The sequence below is a fragment of the Cavia porcellus genome, unplaced genomic scaffold, assembly GCF_034190915.1.
Source record: "Cavia porcellus strain 051 isolate PalLab524CR breed Dunkin Hartley unplaced genomic scaffold, mCavPor4.1 scaffold_32, whole genome shotgun sequence".
NCBI classification, from domain to species: domain Eukaryota; kingdom Metazoa; phylum Chordata; class Mammalia; order Rodentia; family Caviidae; genus Cavia; species Cavia porcellus.
This window is the reverse complement of record NW_026947515.1, coordinates 40,370,921-40,396,273: the sequence shown is the minus strand read 5'-3', so window position 1 is coordinate 40,396,273 and position 25,353 is coordinate 40,370,921. Positions and strand designations below refer to the sequence as shown.

General features: G+C 42.1%; 1 protein-coding gene across 4 annotated transcripts in view; it reads right to left on the bottom strand.

The window, feature by feature from the left end:
* Shisa6 (shisa family member 6) overlaps nt 1–25,353 on the bottom strand; it is a 307,814-nt gene that overhangs the window by 244,392 nt on the left and 38,069 nt on the right. The window lies entirely within an intron of this gene.

The following is a 25,353-nucleotide window of genomic DNA, read 5'->3' as shown; positions in this document are numbered from 1 at the left end:
AGCTCAGTGGCACAAGTGCCTGCCTGGCAAGCTGGAGGGCATGAGTTTGATCCTGGGTACCAAAAAAAAAGAAAAAGAAAACAAGGAAATGGCACTACCCAGATACTCAAATGTCTTTCTGCCCCCCAAAGAAGAAATGCACCAGACAGCCCACTGATAATGCGGGTGCAGGCAGGACGGACACAGGCTAAGCATGAGGAGAGGTCAAAGTAATCAAAGCTCTTACAGAAAATAAGATGCAAACAGATCCCACTAGTACATTATCCTCTCTAAAGCACAGGGCTAGTGCTGGAAAATCTCTGGCATCAAACACTTGCTTCAAGGATGCCCGTGTGGATGACTCTGGCCTCACCAGCAGCAACCATTCTTCAGAAGCTTAGTACCAAGAGAATGTCTGAGATTGATACCCTACGTATTTTATGAACTCCCTTGCCACCACGCCTTCAGGTCCCATTCTGAAAGGCAGCCTGTTCCTCCCTCTACAGAACAAAGTACTTTCTGTACAGCTGTTGCCTGCATCACTGCCCCCGGGCCCAGGGAGAGTCCCCTGTGGATACTTACCAAACAGAACTTTGAGTATTGGCTGCAGCCTGAGCCCTGGGCAAAGATCAGCTGTGAGATCGCAGAGTTGCTTTATTAAAGAACAAATCATGCTGGACTAACTTGATTGTTTTTTGGATCAGCTTGTGAAACGAGGAGGCTTAGCCGGCACTGCCAAGCACAGTATCTGGGGTATTTAGTTGGTTATTTAATGAAGCACTCTGGAAATTATACAGAGAAGCTGAGACGTTTGGCCTAAGGTACAAAAGATATGAGAAGTGCCCGCGGTCCCCTTGGATGCACAAAGCAGAGCAACCTGCTCCTGCCAGATGCACAGTAAGTTGATTTGTCATGTTTATGTATACCTCTGAGGTTGGTGGAAGCGCTGGGCAGAGGCAGGTTAAGGCGCTGGGACCCTGCTCCTGAAATCCTGGCGGATTTTTCCCTCGCACTGTGCCCTCTGCACAGTCAACCTCCTGAACAAAAATGGTGAAAACATGGATGAGATTCAGGGTGGATGGCTCCTCCCTCTGGACTTAAGGTTTAGAGTTGGACTAGGATTTGGAAGGGTTCCTCTGGTCCTACTTTCCGGGATAAACATTAGTGACAATGGGCATCTGCACTCTGGTACCCATTTCCCTGCCATAGTCTAAGTCACATAAGACCAGGATGGTAACCTGAGTATCAAACTCCACTGTGTTATCTGAAGACACTAGGAAATGTTACCCCTTTTCCTGATGCTGTTTTCATCTGTATGCTGATATTCTATTTTATGTAATTATCTTAATGAAACATTCTCAACTCTACAAAGGGGAGTTGAATTAGCCTTTCTAAGGATCCCTTAACCCTATTGAAGCAACAATTTTAATTTCTCGGTATCCTCTAGATCCATTACTTTGCTACGGCATGTGCCATGATGTGAAGTTCTATCACAAGTCTGTATACTTGGTTGCTCTGTCTTGTGCAAGCAGACTGTTTGAAAGCTCATGGAGGTAATGTAGAGACTGCTCACTGTCCGTCTATCTCCCATTGAAAACTACAGCTGTGCACTACCCTATGTGCTCCATTTCCCACTGTACCTTGCTCTTCCGTGTGACAATATGCTTAGATTCTCAGCCATGGAAGGTGAGTAAGTGTTTGGTGCACCACCTCTGGGCGGGGGCCTGGAAAATGCTGGACCTGTCTCCTTCCTTCTAATTTCTTCTCTCTATGAGCTAAAGCCAAGCACCACACTGGCCATGCAGATGGGAACAATGACTTAAAGAAAACAATGAAATACTATCAAAGAAATCTGTGTCCACACCTTACCACATGGACCAGAGCTATTTTCCAACCTGAGACGTAGCTGTGTAAGCAGCAATTATCTTGTTGGAACCACTGCATTTTATGGCCTCTTTAGGAGAGTAGCTTACCTTCTAATTGACATAGAAAACAGAATTCGATGCATATGGCACTGTCTTTGAAGGTTATTTTGCAAATAGATCTCGAAGGGAATACAGTTTTGTACTACAAGAGAGGCACAGGGTTGGAAAACACATATTTCCAGATTCTCACATCACAGATACAGTTTTCTTCAATTCTGTTTAAGCAAATGCCTGATAAGACTTTTTAAATCTAAAATCATCCATCCTTCTGGGAAAGATCAGCTGAAGGATTCTGCCTTCTTGCCCCACCCTCCGTGGTTTTCCATGGCCTTAAACCATCCACAATTAAAAGGAAGGAGCTAAGTACAGACCTGAAGAAACAACAAATAAAGCAGACATAAGGCAACTGCATAGAAAATAATCCTAGGTAAGGAATATGAAACTGATAATAAGTAAGTAAACCAAATGCCTGCCAAATTGCACGCAAGAGTGTACAGCCTAAGAAAGGCTGGACCTGGCCTGGAAAAGTCTGTGCTTAAAATAACCACATCAAACCACAGTCCTGATCATGTCTAAGAAGAAAGCAGTGCAAACTTCTTAACATAATGGTGTGCTTGTCAGTGCCACTCAGGGACAGTCCAGGAGAATACAGTGGTCATGGACTGTGATGGCCATGGACAAGGCTTCCTTCAAGAAAGCAGGACCAAGATCTCACCTGGAAACCTCTGCTCTCAGGACAACAGTCCCATCCAGCAGGGCCCATCGATGCACTGGACCAATACTGTCTCACTCTTTCCTCGCTATCTTGCATTAGAAGCTGTGCATCTGTGCCTGTGATCCATCACACACTGTGGGCTTTGCACTGGAGGGACAGACGGGAGTAGTGGGGGAGGATGGGGACCACTCTTTACAGTTTCTGGACCTCTGGGCCACAAACAGATCGACCCAGATTTCATAAAATGGAGAACTGCGTAAGATCTAGGGAACCTGAATTTTGACCTGGATGTGGTAACTGACCAGGTTTTGGGTTGATATTCCTGGCAAAGTGGAGCTCATCCTGTTTATCAGAAGAGAGGTATGCACAGCGTTTTTATGTCCAGAGGAGCTGACTATGCAGCTTCCCAGCCATAATGTTTTCTTCTCTTTCTTTATGGTAATAAAATCTGACTTTCAACAATTCACACAATCTCCCAGCATTCCCTAGAGTTGGACCTCCCATCCTGAGGTAAGCAGGAGGGATGGTGCCACACTGCAATGGAACGATGGGCACAGAGAGCCACCTCCTCCAATCTCTTCTGTTCCCTCCGGGCCTGAGTACAGATGGTCAGATTTGTATGGCTCAGTTCAGACTACCCAGGAAAGGCTCCAGGCTTAGGGAATGGCAGGGCCATCCACCAACCTCTTACCCAAACTAAAAAAGAAAGAAACCTTGGTCAACACGTTGGTTACAAGGAAATGAACTTTGGGGTTGGTTAAAGCCCCAAGGGGCTTTACCAATTGATCCAGCCCACACTGCAGTGGTCTAAGAAGGGACCTAGACATTGCAACTTGGCTTTCCTATGGGCTTTCTAGCACAAGAAAGCCCATAGGAAAGCCAAGTTGCTTCATGTTTCCATTATCTTTGTTTGTGTATTGCTTATTGTTACTGAGAATATATTTAAGTTCGCTAAAGCTTGGTTTCCTTGCCTGTTAATAATGAATGCAAATTTATAGTCAACCAGGTTGTAGAAAGCATCATAACATAGCTAAATTTATTGAACACAGCAATGTACGGAGAGCTTTCTAAAGGCTCTTTCTTATTCAGTGAAAACAGATACCCCGACTGAGGTTAATCTCCTAAGCTCTGCTTTGCGTCTGAGGAAATGGGCACAAGTGATGTTAAATAACATATCCAAGGGACCATTTTAATGGTCCTTATAGGCAAGTGCTTTGTAAAACCAGGAGTGAGGTGTGAGGCACAGGCACGTGGAGTCCTCTCTAAAGCCCACAACTGCAGATCAGTGTAACTTCCAGCGCCTGTAATGGTTGAAGGATATGTTGACTCCTGTAAAATCAGAACAAGGCCGTCCACAGAAACAAGGCCTGAGGAACTCTATTGTCACAGCAAAGCTTCTGTCTTCTTTGCTTCTCTGACCAACCAGCCCCCAGCAGCAAAGTAAAAGAAAGTCTCTTGCTAGGAGCCAAGGGCTGAGAGAGTCACTTTACATGTTGCTGTCAGCCCCACTCCCCAGGGGAGTTACAGCAGACCACAGAGCTGGGTGCAAAGTATCCCCAGAATGCTCCTAGTGTCCCTTTCGGGTTTTTTCTTTGTTGTTTTCCATAATATCATCATTCCAGCACAGCCCTAAAAGATGCTATGCCGTGGCTTTTGTCCCTTATCATTTCCATTTCCTGTACTCCCTCCACCAAACGCCCCAGCCAGCTCGAATTCCACTGCACAAACCCTGCCCATGCTATGCTGCAGGATTCCCTGCCCTTGGCTTCTCTGTGGCTTCCCCTTGACATCCCATCCTGGCCCTAAGGCTCTCACTACGTTACTCATTCTTGCCTCCAGAATCCCCCAGGTAGAGGCCCACATTGGAGCCACCAGCCCTTCCTTAGACAGAAAATCTGAGGGTCAAATCTTCACAAGAACCCAGTACATCAGATGCCATGTCATGTTTTGCTTTGGTTTGGTTTTCTCTGGCTCACGCTCTCTTTCCTCACCATGCTTTTGATGTTTTTGTTCCACGACTTTGTGTCACCGCCTATCACCTCTCCCAGAGCTCCCAGCCAGCAAAGCTGGCACCTCTTAGTGCTTTAGCGGCAGCAGAAAAACATCTTAGAAGTGAAGGGTATCTCTCACCCACTAGATTTTTGTTATCCTAATGAAACTCATTGCTTATACAGAAAAATCCAAACCATCCCCAATGTGTGAGTCAGCTTGCTGTTGCTATAACAAATACTTGAGATAATCCACTTATAATGAGAAAAAATTGATTTTGGCTCACAGTTTTGGAAGTTGCAGTCCCTAGAGCAACATATGGACAGCATATCAGGGCAGGAATATGGGATGGAAAAAGGAAATGAAAGAGGAGGAGAAAGAAACCAGGGTCCCACAGTCTCCTCCAGGGAGCGCCACTGAATGACCTAAAAGTCCCCACTAGGCTCCACACCTTAAAGCTTCCATCACCTCCCAAGGCTCCAACTTTCAGCTCTCAGGAAGACACCTATCTAAACCAGAAAGGCCCCCAGGAAAGTGTTCCAGCCTTCTGATACCATGCTCCACCCTCCATTCTCTTATCCAGAAGTAGGAAAGACTGAGGAATTCATTCACTGACTCAATCATTCATTTGTCCATAGCCCTTTGTACTGAGAATCCCTCAAACCCTGCTGCAGATCTGTCTGTGACACAACTTACTGACACACTGAAAACCCACCTGTCCTCCATTCTGTAGCCCTAACGATCACTCCTAGAACAAGACTGGACAAAACAGGCCAGTGGTAGTGAACTTAATGGCACGCAGGCTGCAGGGGACCTTCTGTATCCTCCACCACTGAAACAGACCCATAGGGACGGCTGGTTTCTATACCCTCTCCTACTTAAGACTCAAGCCCTCGCCCAGCACGCTCCTCTCAGGACACATTCTCCATCTCTTTGTTTCCACCCTTCAGTGCAGCAGGTGTTTGAGGGGCGAGATGTGTCTTGTGGCCCACCGGAACGTGCAGAACCAGGCCTGGCCGCCCCCATGTCGGTTACTGGGTGTGACCTCTTCTTGGATGGTTCTGACACATGGAGTTGTCAGACTGCCATATGGTGGGAGGAAGATGAGACCTCTCTCTCTCTCTCTCTCTCTCTCCCCCCCCATATCCTCATAATCACACACAAATCTCACATATAATCACAAATTTACATACATACATACATGCACAATTGCACACAACCACATACATAATCATATACTCACAATCTACACAAAATACCACACAATCAGAGTCAATCACATTCACAACCACACAGAATACCATACACAGTATTGCACACTTAATCTTATATACTCAAATCACACACATAACGATCACACCCAATACACAAATATACACACTCATATACCTACACACAACCATAATCACAATCACACAGAATCTCACACCCTCAGCAATCAAACACTCTGCCACAATCATTTTCACAGTCACAGGTTCAGTTACCTACTGACACACACCCACACACATTCTGCATGAAGATTACAGCACTATTGTGCAATAGAGACTTAACACACATCTCAGTCAGAAGGATTCCTTTCTGAGGAGGACCTCAGAGCCCATAAAGAAGCCACTGCTACACCCTTCTTGATGGGAAACAAGAGTTTCCAGCCTACTACTAAGCTCTGGTGGAGCCTGGAAGAACTTCATTTTCAACCAAGAAGTCTCCAGTTTTAACTGTCTGCTCTTACTCTACTTAGACTAATATCCACTGCTTTCCCCATCCCTATATCGTTTCTATAGTAACCTGGAATCCCTGCATATGGCTGCTACTGACAGCTATGACCCTATGTGTTGAACAACTGGATTAGGGACTGTCTTCTCTCCAGAATATGAGCAGGACCAGTCACACTAGAAGCAAAAGCAGAATGCACTAATCCAGGTGTTCTGGAACCTGCCACGACACTGGAGCCTCTCCCTCTCTCCCTCTCTCCCCCTCTCCTCTCCTCTCCCCTCCCCTCCCCTCCCCTCTTCTTCTTCCTCTCTCTCTCCCCTCCCCTCCTCTTCTCTTCTCTTCTCTTCTCTTCTCTTCTCTTCTCTTCTCTTCTCTTCTCTTCTCTTCTCTTCTCTTCTCTTCTCCTCTCTCTCTCTCTCTCTCTCTCTCTCTCTCTCTCTGTCTCTCTCTCTCTCTCTTTCTCTCTCTCTCTTTTCAGAAGCATATTCCTGGCCAGGATACACTCACTTGTTTCAGGCACTTTGATGTACAAAGGCATATGTACACATGGTGGTATGGAAAAGTGAGCCAAGCAAAAATCTCAATAGTCAGGACCTGTATTCAGCTATGGGTAAGCTAATTCTTGGCCACTGGGAAAATTTCCTATCTGCAAAATAAGGGCTTTATGCTGGATCAACTTTACAGCATCCATCTAGCATAACGTTCTGTGGTCTTTTTCACTGTCCACAATTTTTTGTAGGAAACTGAGTCCAAAAAAAATGTTGAGTTCTTTCGGACAAACCACAACCAAAAGATTTTGTAAAGGGAGGTAATTCCCCTGAAGCTCTTAGCTTCCTTCATGGGGAATCTTTCCTTGAAGATGCCACACTCACATCCCAACTCTTATACCTATATGACACTGACCCCGGCATCCACAAGGACATACCTACTTTGCTAGAACCTCCATAGGAAATGCAGCAAGTGTGGAAGATTTCCTGAAGTACCTCCGGGTAGAGGAGGCAGGAAGGAGGGGAACAGCAATGAGGTCACCTGAAGGATCCTTGTAAGAGAAGAATAGGTCATACATCGTGAAGCGATCAGGGAATGAAAAGCCTCCACACAGCTCTCTGGCCAGCGCCTTTGCAGAGGAGTGACTTAAGATACTGACCTAAAGAGCTACAATTATTTGCACTAGCTCATTGAGCCAGAGCAGAGCCTATGGGCTCCCAAAGAAGTAGAAAATCCGAAAGACAAATAAAGGTCAATGTACCATCCCCTTTCATGGCAATAAGATGTTTACCCACCTGGGGAATGTTGATGCCCTGGAGAATGTGTGGTTAATGGTCCTAAAGGTTGTGGTGTACCCAGGGAATAAACAATTCACCTCTGACTTAAGAAACCAAAGCTCTCCACTCTAGCACCTGTCACTAGGTTACAGACTGTTGGGCAGAACATGAATTAGTGTCCTGGATGCACCACAGGGGTCCAATATCGGACTCTAAGGGAGATTACACAGTGCTCCCAGGGAGGCTCAGAAATGCCAACGTCCCAGATAAAGCTGAGGAGTCAGGCAGCTCTGCTGGGTACTTTCTTTGGCATCAGACCTTGCAAAACCCTTTAAAAGTATTTCCCTTGCCTGAGAGTGAAGGCTGTTTTCGCTTCTCTATGAACATGCTGTGATTTTCTCTTCCCCCAACACACACAGGCCTCAGCAATCACGGCGTGTTCCTGAAGCATGGGCAGATGGGGAAAAGGTGGACAGCACCCCCCTCCTATGCTCCACCCCCTTTCCTACTGCCTGAACTCTGAGATCATCAATGAGCATTTCCGGGAAAGCCATGACTTTTCTCCAGCATGCTAATTAAGATGTAAGGGTTAGATCCACAGCCACTGAATTACCCAAGAAATTTAAAAAAAAAAAAAAAAAATGCTGAATTAACCAGCTTTGCAGCCCCTAGTTAACCAGAGAAGTCTTGGTTTCCTATCCAGATGGATTCTGAGGAGAAGAGCACTTTGGTCAATTGCTGGTGTTCCATTTAAAAAAGAGTAAGAATGGCAGAATTTGTGCCACACATGTGCCCTGCAAGAGTCAGTAATGCATGGAGATGCCCATGACTAAAGCCTGCACCAATTAGAAGCTCATATTCCAGTGGGTAGTAGACAGAAAAACAGACCGCAGGGATATTCATAGTCTGACCTCTAACCCTGTGACAAGGCCACTTCACAGCAAAAGGACTTTTGCAGATATGATCTAGTGACAGATATCAGAGGGAGAGATCACTGTTAATGGCATGGATGGACCCAATGAAACCACAGCATCTTTACAGTGGAGCAGGTAAGTCAGAATCAGAGAGGGAAGCGATGGGATAGTGGCGGCACTCTGGGAGTGATGGACTTTGAAGACAGAGGAAGGGGCTGCAAGCCAAGGACTTCCAGACACTTAAGGCGAGGAAGTGAATTCTGCCCCACAGTTTCCAAAAGGAACCAACTTTGAAAAATATTCTAACTTCAGCCCAGCGTACTCTGAACTTCAGTCCTCAGAGCTGCGAGAGAATAAATCTGTTGTTTTAATCACAGAGAATAAATTGGTGTTGTTTAAATCTGTGGTAATTTGTCACAGCAATGGGAAATGAATCCAGCGTGTTACTTATTCTGTGTCTCAGTTCCTTCGTCAGGAGAAAGAGAAATAACGGTGTCTACCTCAGATGGAGCTGTCAGGACAATTAAATGCAATATAATATATGTAAATCACTTAGAGCAGCATCTGGCACCCAGTAATTCTCAATAAATATTAGCTATGATTATTCTGATCCAACTGCTTTATTTTATAGGGGAGAACATTAAAGTCCAGACGGGGAATATAATGTACTAGAGGTTGCAATGACACAAGAGGAAATGTGGTCATTTCTAATTCGTCATTACTGAAGAGTGGCTCTCGTTTTTTATGGGAGAACTGTGGAGCTACAGAAGATTGGGCCTTCCTAGGTCACGGGAGGAAAGGAGACTGATTGCTCTGACCCTGATTGCTTTCCATCTCTGAACAAGCCTAGCACTGCGTTCAACCCACTCAAAGGGCAAGTGACAAAAGCTGAGCCTCTTCCTACCCCTGCAAACCACCAGTGAGGTCTGTCTTTCTGCAAAGACTGCCAAGAGTAAGCTTGACACATGGCTTGTCTAGTGGGGACCGTGTGTTAGTGTACTTGGTTCTTACTAAACATTCTTCCAGGAATCCACCCCATGCTCCTATGTTGGGTCTTATATTACTAGAATCTGCAAACTTTCAAAATCACCACCACCTAGCGAGTTTATTTGCTTTCATTCCCTCCTGTGACATTCCTCAGCCACCTTGGGACTATCTCCATTGGCTTTCACCAGTTCATGGGTTCCATTGTCCACCATGACAGTACCTGTATTGTTGCACAGTCTCCAGACTCTACCTACGTTTGCCTTTGTCACGTGCAGTGGAGCTCTGAGTAAACCTACCTTCTGCCTTCTGTGTTCCTGCAACTCAGGCACTGAGATGTTCCAAGGAAGAGTGCATGACTGAGCTTATCGGCAGCATTTTAAACTCCAGTCACAACCCTCCAAGGAGATCCCAGAGTCTTGTCGGCCACCTTTCTTAGGCTGTTCCTTTCCACCACTGCAGTGGACGGCCCCATGCTTCTCGGCATGAAGTACAGACTTAAGAGTTAAGGTGTGCTGGGATTGTGGCGTTCAGTTCAAGTCCTAGCTGTAATACTTACCAGTAATCAAGTCATTAAAGTCTTCAGCTTCCTCATCTGTTATTCAAAAGGTTACATAAATTAAACGTAAAGATTCTAGATAGAGATTGGTGCAGAGTAAGCACTCCCCAAGGACAAGCAATTATTATTCTCTTTTCCAAACTCCTTGGCACTCCTTCTCCCATAGCATGACCTCACCTTATATGGAAGCTGTCAGCTGAATATATTCTTCTCTCACCAACAGATTCATAAGCCCTCTAGCATCAACATCCATTTGCTCTTTCTTCTTGCTAACATAAGGAATTAATTTCCCCTTCTTTTGCTGAAAACCATCTCAACACGAGGGAACAGTGAAAAGATCCCTGCTCCTGTTCTAACCAACCCGAACTCCTGGGGTGCCTCGGTGCCATTCCCGAGCCCTCTTCCCTGCCGGCTCGACACTCCCTTGCATTGCTGGATTGCTCCCTACGTGCAGGTTTCTCACACACATTCAAACATCAATCCAGGTTTCTGCTGAGCGGATATAACTGGAGTCCTCTCCCTTTGAATGCCTCCAGCAATCTACGTCCCAACCAGAAGTCTTAATTTTCAGCATGCAGCACTGACCACCAATGACTCTCCTTGTTTCATAAAATGGCATTAAATAGTTCAACACCTGGGATCTGCTCTTGGTTCCTCCCTTTCTCCTTTTCTCATGTCCACTTTATAAAAAGTCCCAAGGATTTTTCCTCTAAATCTATTTGATAGGCCTTCCACTTTCTGACACATGCTCTAAGCCATTCTCCTCTCTCTTTCCTGACCTACTTTTGTAATTCCAACTGGTCTCCATTATCTCACGCTCAACCCATTCTCCAAAGAGCAGCCAAAGGACCCCTCAAAAATATAAAGATTCCCATCTCATTCCCTAGTGTCAACTCCATGGGGATTTCCTATTAACCTTTCCATAGCTGGCACAATTCTGCCTGCCCTGGTCTTCGAAGCGCATCTCTCACGTTCTCTTCCTCCTCTACCCCATAGTCAAGCTGGCCATCTGTCAGTACCTTACAGCACAGCAAAGCTCTCTGCTTTCTCTGCTTTCTCTAGGCCCTCACATGGAGAACAGCTTCTCTTTTCCTAGATGTTTTTTTCCTGGCTTCCTTTCAATCATTTAAGTCTCAATTTAAATGTCACTTCCTCAAAGTGGCTTTCCCAGGCTGTCCCAAATCATTCGCTGTATCATGCATTTATTATATCACCTTTATTTATTATGCTACTTTATCCACATTTATTATTATAATACTTTTATTTTCTTTACAGAAACTTAACACTAATTTACACCGATTTTGATTCTGTACTGGAATGTAAGCATGTTTAATGTTTACTGGTTGTCCACAGATTGACAGTGGCACAAAAACCAAGATGTCACAAGTTTCTTCCCCCTGGTAACTCTAGCACCCAGCATGTACCTCTGACTTATTAGGTGCTGCATACACATAAGCAGAATGGATCAATGCTCACGGCCTTGGACCCAAGGCGGTGGCTGTGATACATCAACAGAAGAATGATACTTGATTGTTAGCTTCATATGTTGTCCACAGCAAAAAAATAAAAATAAAAATAAAATAAAGCAATGAAAAAACAATTGTTCCAGTTGGGAATAATCCTTGAGAGAGTAAGAGTGAGTTTTCTGTTTCTCAAGTGTTAATTTAATTGTTTAGTGTGTTAAATAGACAAAAAGAAAGCCTTGCAAGAAGGAGCAATCTGCTTGTACCTTTGTCTTCCCTGTGTACAGGTGTGCCCTCTCCTGTCTGCTACCCTATCAGAGGCTCTGGGGTGGGTGGGTGATGTTTCCTCTTGGAAGACTGCCCTCTCACTGTTCAGAGCCTTGGGAACATGCTGAGAGCCATTGATTTAAAAACACCAAATAACAGCCCCCTCCACACACACACACTCAAAATCAAGGCTAAAGTGAGAGCTGTTACAAGGCTGTCCAAGTACCTTTGCTGAACCTCTGAAAGGCTGTGGTAGAATCAGCGAAGCTGGCCTCCTATTAATATTGTAGAAATTAGTAATAATACCAAGGGCAGTTCCTGCAACTGCCCAGTACCTGCTGCACTTACACCTTTGCACAAATGTGGCCTCGCTGATGTTGGAGACAAGCCAGTGAGTTGCACGGCTTTAACCCTTTTGCACTGGAGACCTTGCAAAGACCAAATGCAAGAGGTCCCCAAAGAATTCACACAGCCCACAAGCTACAAATCCTAACCAAACTTATCACCCAACTCTCAATCTTTCTGTAGCATCAGGTCACCTTACATTGCAGAGTTCCTGTGCTCCAGGTCTGGGTCTAGAGTCTAAAAGATCCCAACAAGAGAAGCCTGATATCACATCTCTGAGGATGCCCAAATCCCAGACACTCGGGGAAACACTGATCACTTTGATATGTTCCCAAACCTTTTCTTTTCCCATTCATTCTTGCTTTAGTAAAAGAACTACTAAAGCCAGAAGTGTCCTAACTCAACAAAACATGCAGCAGGGGTCCTTCACAGCCCACTTCCCCTGCATGTGGCCCCTGGACAGGTCCTATAAACTGCTTAAATGCATCCCAAACCCACATGCTTCATTCCAACTCTGTATCACCTGATTTAAGCCACCAGTACTTTCTCTCGACCTCCTACGAAGGGCCTCTAACACTTTTGTCACCTTAGAACGCACTGCCCACAGAGCAATGGGGGAAAACTTAAAAATAGCAATTTTATCATTCATGTTGCTTAAAATTCCCCAATGACTTCCTCAAACTTTATACTAATATCCAAGATCCACAGGATCTCTTTTTACTCCACCCTAGCTGGGCTTGAATCCTCAAACTCCCCCTGTTCTTTCCCATGTTAAGGTTACTGTTTCCTGAAATTTCCTTCCCCACAACCTTCACACACTGTTCCCTTAACTGCTACTTTCCTGGGCTCTCAATTTAAATTTTATCTCATGAGAAGGATTAGGAAGTGAACTGCGTTTCCCCAAAATTAGTATGTGGAAGCCACAAACCCCGGTGTCTCAGAATATGACTGTATTTGGAGATGAGGCCTTTAAAGCAGTGACACTGGAATGCAGACAGTTGGGGAGACATTAGTCAAAGGATACAATATTTTAGTAAAAATTGGAGGAATAAACTTAAGAGATATATGTACAAATCAGTGACTGTAGCTAATGATGCACTGTGTATATCAGGATTGCTAAGAACAGGTTATAAGTGACTACAGAAAATATGAGGTAACATACACCTTACGTAGCTTGATTTAGCCATTCTACCATGCATACCTATGTTAAAACTGTGTTATACGCCGTAAATATAAAGTACTTTAAGTAATTTTAAAGATTTTTGAAATGAGCTACTTAAGATGGTCCTATTTCAATCCGACGGATGCCCATATAAAAAGAGAACAGGACACAGACAGACAGAGACTAGCATCTGATCAAAAGAAGCCACTAGAACTTTCTACCCATCCTCACTATAGATCCTGTCCCTGTTTAATTATTTATCCTCTTCCCTCCCCACACACAGACTCCAAGGGAGAAGGGGCATGTTCACTGCGCCCCCACATTGCACCTACAGTACAGGATCTGCAGGGGTTCTTTCATAAATATCTTCAGGATACAGGAAAAAGTGACATTAACCTTCAGCTTACTCTAAACAAAATCAGCAAAAGAGGAGGCAGAGAGGAAGGGAAAGGGGAGTCACCAGCGGAATAAAAATAAGCTGGCTATCTTCCAAATCAGCAGAGAATGGAAGAGGCAGAAACAGGAAAAGAATTGAAGGCAAACAAAAAAAAGGAATTTTAAAAAAAAGAAAGGTATAACAGTTATCAAGGAAATATACACAGGCTTAACATTTCATTACCGTAAAGGCTTCTCTTCCAGGAACACGAAACAAGCTACTATAAACCATGTAAAAGAGGCAAAACTAAAATATGATGAAATGCAAAACTAAAATATGAAGAAATGCAAACAATGAAAGAGGAGCAAAAGTATGTGATGAAAATGTACACAAACAAAAACTCAAGGCTGGTGATGTATGTATATAATTCACACACTCACATAAAGGAAAATGGAGAAAACAAGAGATCATCCTCAGGAGGCGATAAGCTCTTTGAACTTTCAAATGCTAACATCAAGAAATACACTCTTAAAATATGATCAGTATAAGTTAATCTATTCAAAATTGTCAATATTTAATTGTACTGACCTATAAAACCAGCAATTTCTAGTGTGCATAATCCAAGAAAGGGTGAAACACAATCACACTGAAAAAAGTCACAACTCTCAGTCAACTGTGGTGAACAAAAATAAGGATTAAAGATATTTTAATAACATGATTAACTTATTTCCTTTTAATAATTACATGTTAATTGTATGTTATAAACAGATATTCTTTCACAGGACCATATGATAGTTGTAAAAACTGATTATGTCATGCACCATATATATGCATGAAAGATTGAAAACTTCCAAAATTGGGTCCAAAATAGTTCACACTCTCTAAAATGCAATGAGATTAGAGGTTAATATGAAGTAACCAAAAGGCAAACTAATTGAAATTTAAGAAAATCTTTATTGAGTTATTTTGGAGTAAAAATATAATTCAAAACAGCAACCCCAGATATTTAGACCACTCCTGTGACAAAACTATTACATATAAAACTTTTAGGGCTCAGTTATAGCTACTGCTAAAGAATTAACAGCTTTAAGTTCTTTTATAATTAAGGAGAAACAATGAAATTAAAATAATTAGGAAACCAACCTTAATATATTCTATGAAACAATTAATTAAATCTCTAGCAATTCCAATCAGAAGGAGAGAGAGAGAGAGAGAGAGAGAGAGAGAGAGAGAACATAAGTACTCCTTAACACAAAAGCAAAAAAAAAGGTTTATAATCGCTGATCTAGAAGAGCTATTTTTAAATAATAAAAGGCTGTTTAGAGCTCTTTGCCAGTAAACTCAACAGAATCAGAATGATTTTCTTTGAAAGTATAAATTGCCAAAATTAATTCAAGAACAAGAAAACCCAAAAGTTGAAATAACAAAGCGTCACTAAGATATCTGTGTGTAAATTTATATGCATATATTTATATTTAAAAAGATTCTTGCAATTCATAGGTATGAGTCTTCAAAACTTCCCAGAAAAGAACACACCGAGGGAGGAGAGTTGGGGAAGACCAAAGCAAACTGGCCTCATGATTCATTTTTCAAAGCTAACATATCCTTGATCTAAAACCTTTATAATGGTATCACTTAAAAATAATAATAGAGGACAAATTAACTCATGAAAATAGATGCATAAATGATGAATAAATACAGACCCTAGCATTATTTTCAAAGAATGTCAAACTTTTGACAAATTCATTTTATATTCCAACCATGAAGCAACTATCAGTGTTAATACATTCACATTAAGAAGATAGAGAAAAAAATAAGTATATAGGTAAATATTCTCTAAGAAGAGCAGATAAAACTCAAAATCCATTTTAATTTAAAAATAAGTCTCCCTGAATGTTTAGCACGATGTAAGTATAACACAACAAAACATCAGTTGTATGTTTACTATCTGAAAGATTCCACGTTCAATGTTTTATTCTATTTGTTAATCCTCACTTAAGACCCATAAAAAAATCAACAGCCACTTTCAGGCAAAAAATAAACAGAGCCACTGTCATCCAACTGTGAAGCAGAACACTGATGCCAAGTGGCCTTATCGTGGAGGACTGGCTGGTGCAGTTGAACATGAAAGACAGACGCAAGGAAGACAGGATGGTCCTCATAACCAAATGACAAGAACAGAAACAGACACAGAAAGAAACACTGACACTAATAATAGTTTTCAGAAGATGAACAATTACAGAATTCATGTGCATAATTGAATTTTTGCTCTACTGGGGACTGAATTCAGGGTCTTTTGCATGCTAGGCAATCACATACATTATTACTGAGCTATGCCCCAGACCTGAAAATTAATTTTTTAATCAGCAATAATTAGTCATAGGGAAGGAAGGGAGGTTAGAAGCAGTGATTTTTTTTTTTACAATTGTGGAAAATTATTTAACATACCTAGTTTTTGACAAAAAAAAGTATAAGATTCATAAGACAAGAATAGTCTATTTATTGGTGGATATAAAATGCTTATTTCTAATAGAAATTCTTGGTCTTATAATGCAAAGTAATCTAAAATTAATCTATCATATAAAAATACATAAAAAATAAAAACCAGCTATTGACTTTTATTTTGGCAAAATAATTTTAAAGTTTATAAAGAACAAAAATAGGGGCTGGGGATTTAGCTCAGCGGCATAAGCGCCTGCCTTGCAAGCAGGCAGCCATGAGTTCAATCCCTGGTACCGATAAAAAAGAAAAAGACAAAAAAAAAGAACAAAAATAAAGCTGTAAGAATAATTAGCCGTTCTGTACTGCTCATAAATTACATAAATGAGTACAACCAACATGGAAGGAAATTTGATAGTTTAGATTAAAAGCCTTCAATTCAGCCATGACACTTAGAAATTTATTCTGAGAAAATAATTATGCAGGTATGCACCAATTTTGTCATAGTTATTTACTGCAGCCTTGTTTGTAAGAGTGAAAAATGGAATACTATGCTCTATCACCAACAACAAGGTACAAGCTGAATAAATTACGCCATGTATAGCAGTAAAAGAGCATCCTAGATAGTAACCAAAAGAACCGTGAACTGGCTGGGCATTTGGTGAGATTAAGGAGTGCTGATACATTCTTTAAGGGAGATAATGGCCTTGCAGGTGTGTGTTCTTTCAGAGATTCAACTAGTCACAGATGATATAATGTGATACCGGGAATTTGCTTCAAAGCAATGTAGCTCCAAGGATTGTGTATATAACTAGAAGAATCAGCTCTGAGTTGGCAATTCTTGAAGTTGGGAGATTTAATTTTACACATTAGTGTCTCTACTTGTTACATATATTTGAAATTTTCCATAGCATAAAAAAGCTGTCCATAATAATGTTCTAATTCTGCATAAATTAAGATGTAAATACATTTGGGACATATTATGGGGAAGGAGCAAGTTTCAAAGTATTGTGGATGGCACAATCTTGTTCTAAAAATTTAGATATCTGTGCAACTAAAGACAAACTATCAAACAGTGATTTTCAGGAGGGTTACCAGCAGTTTCTGGCTTTCAAAATATGAATGCACTTTCACTTTTTCAAAATAATGGAATTTTTTTTTCTGTCTTTTTCCTTTTTTTTTTTTTTTATTGGTTCCAGGGACCAAACTCACGACTGCCTGCTTGCAAGGCAGGCGCTTATGCCGCTGAGCTAAATCCCCAGCCCCGATGGAAATATTTTAATGGAGTAATACAAACAATTAGTTTTTTAAAAGTGGAGGGATTCTAAGGAAGTCATTTCAGAAGCACTGAAAAGTGAAATCTACTAGGTAAGCTGCCTCCTTCTCCCAGTGAACTTACACCCCAATATTTACGGCAGGCCTTCAGGATATAATCTCTTGTCTTCCATCATCCAGATATACACTCTGATTCCCTTACCCTGCATCCCATCTCCAGGGCTAGACACAGGGTTCTGTATCACATGACCAATGCAAATCATTTAAGTAAGTCAATACATTTTGAGAATCAGAACAAACTCTTCACGGGTCCTGCGGGTCTGAATATCCCATTCATATTACCCCAAAGCTCCCTGGTACAGGGATCTAGTACTTCTGAAGGGAAATGAAGTCAGTCTCTGTAGGAGAAAAAGCTCTCTCTGCCTCTCCAGCATCATTTCTCTCCCAGTGACAGACACGATTTTCCTTGGATAAAGTCCAACAGAATCCAGATGCCTAACTTCAGTAAAGGGCAGAATAAATGGGAGCCATCATGGAGGCAGAAGGCAAAAGCTATCCCAGAAGGAGGAGGGGAGAATTTTGATGCAGATATCAGAAAGAGATGTAACACAAGGAATTAACACTCTGAGCAAAATTTAAGCAATGGCAAGGATCATGTAAGTGGTCAAAGGGGATAGGGAAATTCCTAACAGGAGGAGCAGCAAAATCAAAGGCACAAAACTGAATAAGTGGGGATCTATGACATTTAAACCGATTCCTGACCTTTAGTAGTGGAGTAAACCCTTGTCCTCAATGAGGGTTAGTCTATACACTGTGCATAGAGGGGGCATGAGCCAGGTCGAAAGGGGATCGGCCAGCACAAAACAGACCTCTCTCTCCTGAGGTACACTCTTTTCTTGCAGGGGTGTCTGGTGGCACAGCTCAAGCTCAAGGTCACAACCCCTGTGCAAGGCTTCTCCTTCACTTCTGTGTGGAACACACACAGAGGTTGCCACTGCACCACCCAGCTTCTCATTCCAGTCACCATCACCGCAGCCACCAGCTTCTATAAAGTGCCACAACTCAATTCCCATTTACCTGCAGGAGAGTCGCAAGCACAAATTTTTACAGTAAACACGGACCCCTGCAAAGGCAGCACACACAGTACCCAAATCCAGCACAGGACAGGGAGAGGAGTCCCATCTCATTGGTGCCCTGTTCATAAAAGGCTCTAACTTAAATGTCTACCAATAAAACTGAATTAATTTCCCAGGCAAAGGCACCTAATCTACCAATCGGATTTTTTATATCACTATTTAAAACGCAGAACTCACCCTCTCCTCTTAAGACACAAGCTGCCTTAGGTGCCAGAGGAGTTGGCTTCTCTTGAGATGGAGGGGTGGTGAGACGTGTCCCCCAGATGTGCAGTTTGCAACAAGCCGAAAGGAAGGGAAAGAATGCAGCAACTCCCCCTTAAAAAGTCGCACAACACCTCCAGGTCTAAGGATGAGGAATCTATCCCAGTCTGTCTGACACACCAAATGGGATGTGCAAACCTCATTTCGGCTCAGACTTCTAACAACACATCCCGCAGTTCCTCATATCGAACTGACAAGCAGATAGGTGCCCTGACTGTGGAGCCTTGTCCAGGAAGACTGACCCGTGAAGTGTGCTGGGTATTTGAGTGGGAGTACCAGTTAAAGCTGAAATTCTCCGGTCTGTACTGAGATTTTGTCCCTTGTTGATTTCCTATCGATGAAAACCCACATGTGTGAGCAAAACGGTACCACACTCAGCATGCTAAACAAAGCAACTTGTCAGAGGGCCACCTGGGGAAGGCTCAAAGGAGAAACCAAAGCACTGAGGTCACCTCGGGGCAACGTCTCTGGGGGACCACAGCTATTCTGGTTGAAAGACATAGAAATGTAAAGCAAATGAAGCCTTGGTTAGGGAGGTCCTGGATTGAACACATGACCAAACTCCTTTGGTGTGTTAGGAGATGGTGGTATCTTAGCTCATGGCTTCGGTTGAGTTTAAACAGAATCTTGTCAGGGAAAAAGTAAAGTGTTAGAGAAGCATACTTTCAGTGGAGTCATTATACAACAAATGAGTTCCAAGGGACACCCAAATTATATTATTAAAGAACCATGTTCAAGTGAGCAAACAGCCAGAAAATACTTCTCAGTGAAGAAGTATAACCGGCTGCATAAGAAAAGAGAAGAAAATATACCCAAAAGATGGCGCAGACACTGAGTTTTCCAATCACTCATTAATTTGTCCTTTTCCTTTCCTGCTAACAAGACCCGTATTATTCTGGACAGCAGCAATGTGCTCGTCTAAACACGGTCCCCAGCATGGTTCTCCTTTCTTGTCACTTGAACTGTAGATATAGCCTGGATATAGCCATCCTGCAATCACAAGGTAACAAGCGTAAGTACGGAAGGTAAATTATTAAACACAGAGAGGGGGAGATGACGCTCTGATGGTGCTTGGCAACCGAACCAGCTCTGGAAAATAGTCACACTTTGCTTTCTGATTGGACAAGAAAATCAACCTTTACTTGTTCAGGTCACAGTTGGTCAGTTTTTCTGTTACTTCAAGTTGAATATAACCCCAAATAATGAAAATCACTTCTCCTACTGTTTACTAAAGGAGTTCATACATGTGTACACATATGTGTGTAAGTTTGTGTGTATGTGTGCACTTTTGTGGGCTTTCAATATAAAAATTTCCTGCAAAAAATAAGAATTTCTGACTGCATGAATAAGGAATACTTAGGAAAACCCAAACAGAACTTGGGAACAACAACCCACCAATAACCTAGCCAAGCCTAAGGTGCAAATCACACATAAAGTTCTAGCAGAAGAAGTCTACAGATCATTTTCAAGCATGCCTCCTTAATAACAATACAAATGTAAGAAAGAAGTTCCTCCATAGTACAAAAAACTGAATTTATTAGCCACAAAAGTTCTGTGTTAATGAAACCTAAAATTGTACTTTATTTTCATTATAGATCCCTTCACTCTCCTAAGAACCTATAATATTAGATGGCTTTTATCCAATTCACAAATACGTACTGAGTTCACAAAGCATGATTCAAGATTATGTACTTTGTGCAGGAGCCGATGACAGTGTTTTAATGTGCCTAGCTCACTGTTCTTAATTCAGATTCCAAAGAACAGAAAGAATCAATATGTGCATACAATTATTCAGTGTGAGGCTTTAAACTTTTTAGATTTTAATTTGTAGCAGACTAGCTGAACTTTAATAGCATCAGATGAAAAAGTAAAAACGGACCTTGAATATGAAACTCAAGTCAATGGCTTGGGTCTCATACCTCCTGGCTTTGTGACAGAGGATAAATCACTTAAATCTTCTCAGTTTCCGTAAAAGATTGTCAATTAAACGGAAATAATTACTTCTGGATAGTGATATGATGATAAAAACTAATGCAACTCCAAAAATACACCCATGTATTTGCTTGCACAGATTGTATAAAAAAGCAGTGGATTTTTATGTATAATGTCTCAAAGGATAGTAAGTTGTTATTTATGTGGAGACACTTAAGAGGGTTCAGTAACCTTGAGCTGCGTTAAGATTTTATCTTCCGTCATCAAATGGAAAAATCTGAAGTTTCAGTTGATTGCCTGAATATAACATGTGTCATTTCAGCCAGCTGAAGTCACCTTGGCTTTGTGTGAGTTACATTTTGATAATGCTCTGAGATCAGAGATTTCAGCAACATCTTGAAGTGATTTTTAAATATGATTTGTTGTTGAAAGAAAAACAGATAACCAAATAGCCATACATACCTATGAAAGAAAATGAACTTGTTTAAAACTTTCCTATAAAATAAATAAATAAAAACCCCAGGCTTTGGTGGCCTGATCAACTTGATCAACTACGAAATTTCTTCTGCAAAAGTGAGAGGATTCTTTATGGCTGAAAAGAATGGACTCTTTATGAATGACCTGCAGTCACTCGTAGGAAAGTGGATAGATCTTTACACCGTAATACTAAGTGCAAAAAGTCAGATACATAATAAACATTTCATAGTTTCTCTTATATGAGAAACCCAATAAATTTAAAGATTAAAATAATAGCAGATTTTTTGGAATAGGCAAAGGAGAACAGAGGAAAGAAGGAAGAGAAGGAGGAGGGAAATAAAGTAAAGGTTTTCAGGATATGTAATACATAAGTACCAACTCTCCAAAAGGAATGCAAATACCGTGTATTCCTAACATTTGCAATTTAAAAATGAGAGGAGGGAAACATTCTCTACATATTGTATGAGATTAGCATTATTCTGATACCAAACATTACAAGAAAATAGAACAAATTATGTACTTTATGAACAGACACAAAATCTCAAACAAAATTTTAATATTCAAATCCAATGATATTTCGAACCGCGTGGCTCTTGAGGTTCTCAGTGTGAGACCCATGAAGGGCAGAGAGAAGAAAAGAAATAAAGAAGAGACCCAGAAAGCTGGGATTCGGTGGAGCCCTCTCTCTGGATGAAAGGAAAGGTCCTGCCCACTCACTGTTGGGGCGTTTACTTACACATTTTAGCAACTTAATGCCACATGACACCTGTTGATTGCCAGTAGGTTGTCTTAGCAACCTACTGGTGGGTTACCTAGGGGCCTGGTGTTTTTCTGTGCTAAAGAAGCTTGTTTTTGTGTCTTTCCCCAGGTGCTCTTTGTTGGTGGGATGGCCATGCCCCACCCCTGCACATGTAATCAATTTTCAACTTCAAAGGCTCCCTACACAATAACATATAAAAAACGACAAGACATTATGAACAATAAGGTTTGTCTTACAAATTCAAGGTTAGTTCAACATTTAAACCCAGTCAATGTAATTTACCACACCAGCAAACTAAAAGGAAAAATCATCCAACATTTCCTTAGACAGAAAAAGCCTCTGACCCAATCCAAATGCACTCCTTACCAAAACTCCCAGCAGACTGGCAATAAAAGTCAACTTTCTCAACTTCATAAAGGGCATCTCTGAAAAATGTAGAACTAACGTCAAAATGTAAAAGACTGACTACTTTTCTCCAAAAATTAACATCATGGGCTGAATCTGGAATTTTCCCTAACAGCTCTTGTGATGAAACCTACCTCCTCGTGCAGTGGGTTCAGAGACAGAACTTTCAGGAAGGACTGGATCAGGAGGACTCTAACCTCATCAATGGGTTCATTCATTGACAGATTCATACCTTGACATGTTATGGAGAGGTGATGGGAAAGCAAGAGGCAGGAGCTGAAGGGGTGGGTCTTGGGGACATGTCCTTAAGAACTAAGTGTTGTCCCTGACCCTGTTCTTTCTGCTTCCCAGGTGCTGTGAGATGAGAAGCCATGATCCACCACACACTCCCCACCACTGTATTCAGTCTCCCCTCGGCCCCTCAGCAATGGGCCAAATGATTATGGACTTAACCCTCTGAAATTGTGAGCCAAAGTAAATATTTCCTCCCTTAAATTGATGTTTGCAGCTAGCTGCCACAGCGACACGAAGTTGACTAGCACAGAAAAACAGGAACAAAGTTTTCACCGCTTTGATTCAACATTGTAAAGTAAGTCCTCGCCAGTGAAATCAGGACAGACAAAGCAACAAAACGCATCTGGATATGAAAGGAAGAAGTAAAACTGGCTTTAACTTGCACGCGACACAGTGGCATATGAAGAAAATCTCAACAAATCTATGAAAAGGCCAATAAAATGAATAAGAAGAGTTTGCAAGTGATCAGGTTACAAAAGCACTGTATAAAATTTAATCATACCTTTATATCCCGGCAACAATCACACATTGAAATGGTCAACTGCTTCTAGAAGGTGAGTATAAATGTGATTCAACCAGCACTCCAATATGATGTTCCCCTCAGACACTTGTTCTGAACAAATTCTGACATTTAAAAGCCTCCATATTCTCTTTCCAGCTCTCTTCTCTAACTTACTCCCATTTCCCCATGGATATGCTGCTTCAAAAGGGCAGACTTAGCCTTTACCCCGCGAAGCCTGACATCTCCATACTAATGATTTCGCTTAATGGTTTCTCATTCCTGTTGTGGTTTGATCAATCCCTCCACAGCTGCCTCATCATTCAAGGCATATCTGTCCTTCAAGGTCACTTGTCAGTATCTGACAGGTCTTGGGTTGCCAACTTGGACCATTCCAGCCTCTGGCATAGTGCTTGGCATGCTGCAGGCATCCACCAAGGCCCCAGAGAATAAATGGACTGGCAGTGTACTCTACCCACAGGTCATGCTGGTTCATACATTGTTCTGTGACCTCTCTCCAAACACCTGTGTAGCACCTTATTCCTAAGCTAACAGACGAATGCATCAGTCAATACTTACTAGAGAAACAGATTTAATGCAAGATATGCAAGAATTTGCAGCATTTGTGTACAGTGACCATCCAGAGAGTCATATGTGGAAAAATGCAAACCACCTGGCTGCCCACTGAGGATCTGAAGGATCCAGGCAAAGGTCTAGAGCTCACTGCAGTGTCATGGAGTACCGGGAGACCAAAGGGGCTGTGATGGAAGGCTGCAGTGACAAGGGCCTGTGCCAGAAGACGGAAGACTGTGTTAAAAGGCTGAAGAAGAGCCTGTGCTGGAAGCCAGGAAGCGAAGTCCAACGTGCAGGCAAAGACTGGAGCTCCTTCAAAGAAATAGAAACAACCCTTTCTTCTTCATTTTCCCTTTCATTCTACTTTTTCCCAGGATGGGTTTTTCACACCCAGTCCCGTGCTAATTCAATTTAATTGGACATTTCTTACCCACGTTAACAAAATCAGTCACCACTATGAACACTGGATGCTTTAAATCTTGTGCAGATTTTTGATTCTTGTACCGTTTAACTCTTCATGTGTATACATCCTGTTAACTCCAGTAGACTGTGAGTTCTCCATGGGCAGAGAAACCCTTCATTTATTCCATCCAATTACCCGGGATCTTCCATAATGGCCAGAATACAGCGTGACAATTGCTTCTTGGCCTTTTGGCTAGGATCAAATTTATCTGTTCTTATCAGAATACAGTGTGCAGCCAATAAATGCAAAAGTTGGAAATGGATTAGTGAATCTCTATCTATCTGGAGTAACTCTTAATTAAGCTCATTGTAAGCAAACCTTTAAGTGGCGACAACAGAAACAGAAATGCTACCAAAGCTTGTCTGTTCAGTAGCTCCTATTTAAGAAAATGCAAATACATAGAAAAACATCTCTCATTTCTTAGCAAATGACCAGGCTCCTAACACCCACCAGTAATTCTGAGTCACTCAGCCCACAGGTTGAAGTTGCTATCCAGCTTCACTAAATCCTCAAGGCTCCCAAAGTCATCACAGACCTCTTTAGCAGAAAAAGCTACGGAGCCAGGTGTTTGCCCAGAGCATGCCTGAGAGCAATAGCCTGCTGATGAAAACTGAAAATACAGGTCACTACTCTGACCTCCTCTCTCTGTCTCGGCCTCTCTCTCTCTCTCTCTCTCTCTCTCTCTTTGGCTCTCCCTCTCTCTCTCTCTTTTGCTGTTCTTTTTGCCTGTGAATGAAAAATAACAGTTGGGCTGGAGACAGGGCCTGACCAAGCCAGCTGTAAGCCCTGTCTTACAAGCTCTTGGAATTACTGCAGGCACTGCCACGACACAGTGTTTGACCTTGAACACCTGATTTTTCTAAATTTTATCTATAGGTGGTAACAGAGACAGTCACTTCACTGACCTCAGAGAATTCCCATCCAATAGCCTCTTAGAGAGTGGGTTCATGTGAACCAAAGAAAACCACAGAACTCCCTGTGTTAAAGGCCAGAGAAGGGTGGGTCTCAGAGTGTTCTACATTCCTGATGCAAAATCCATAATGACAATGTCAAGGGCTGCCTCTGAGTGCACACCAACCACAGGGCCAGGGGCTTTCTGCTGATAGCTTAGTATATGGGTATTAGTATCCACACAGAAAGAGGAAGGACACAGAGGTCCAGAGCTGAAACAGAATCATTGCTC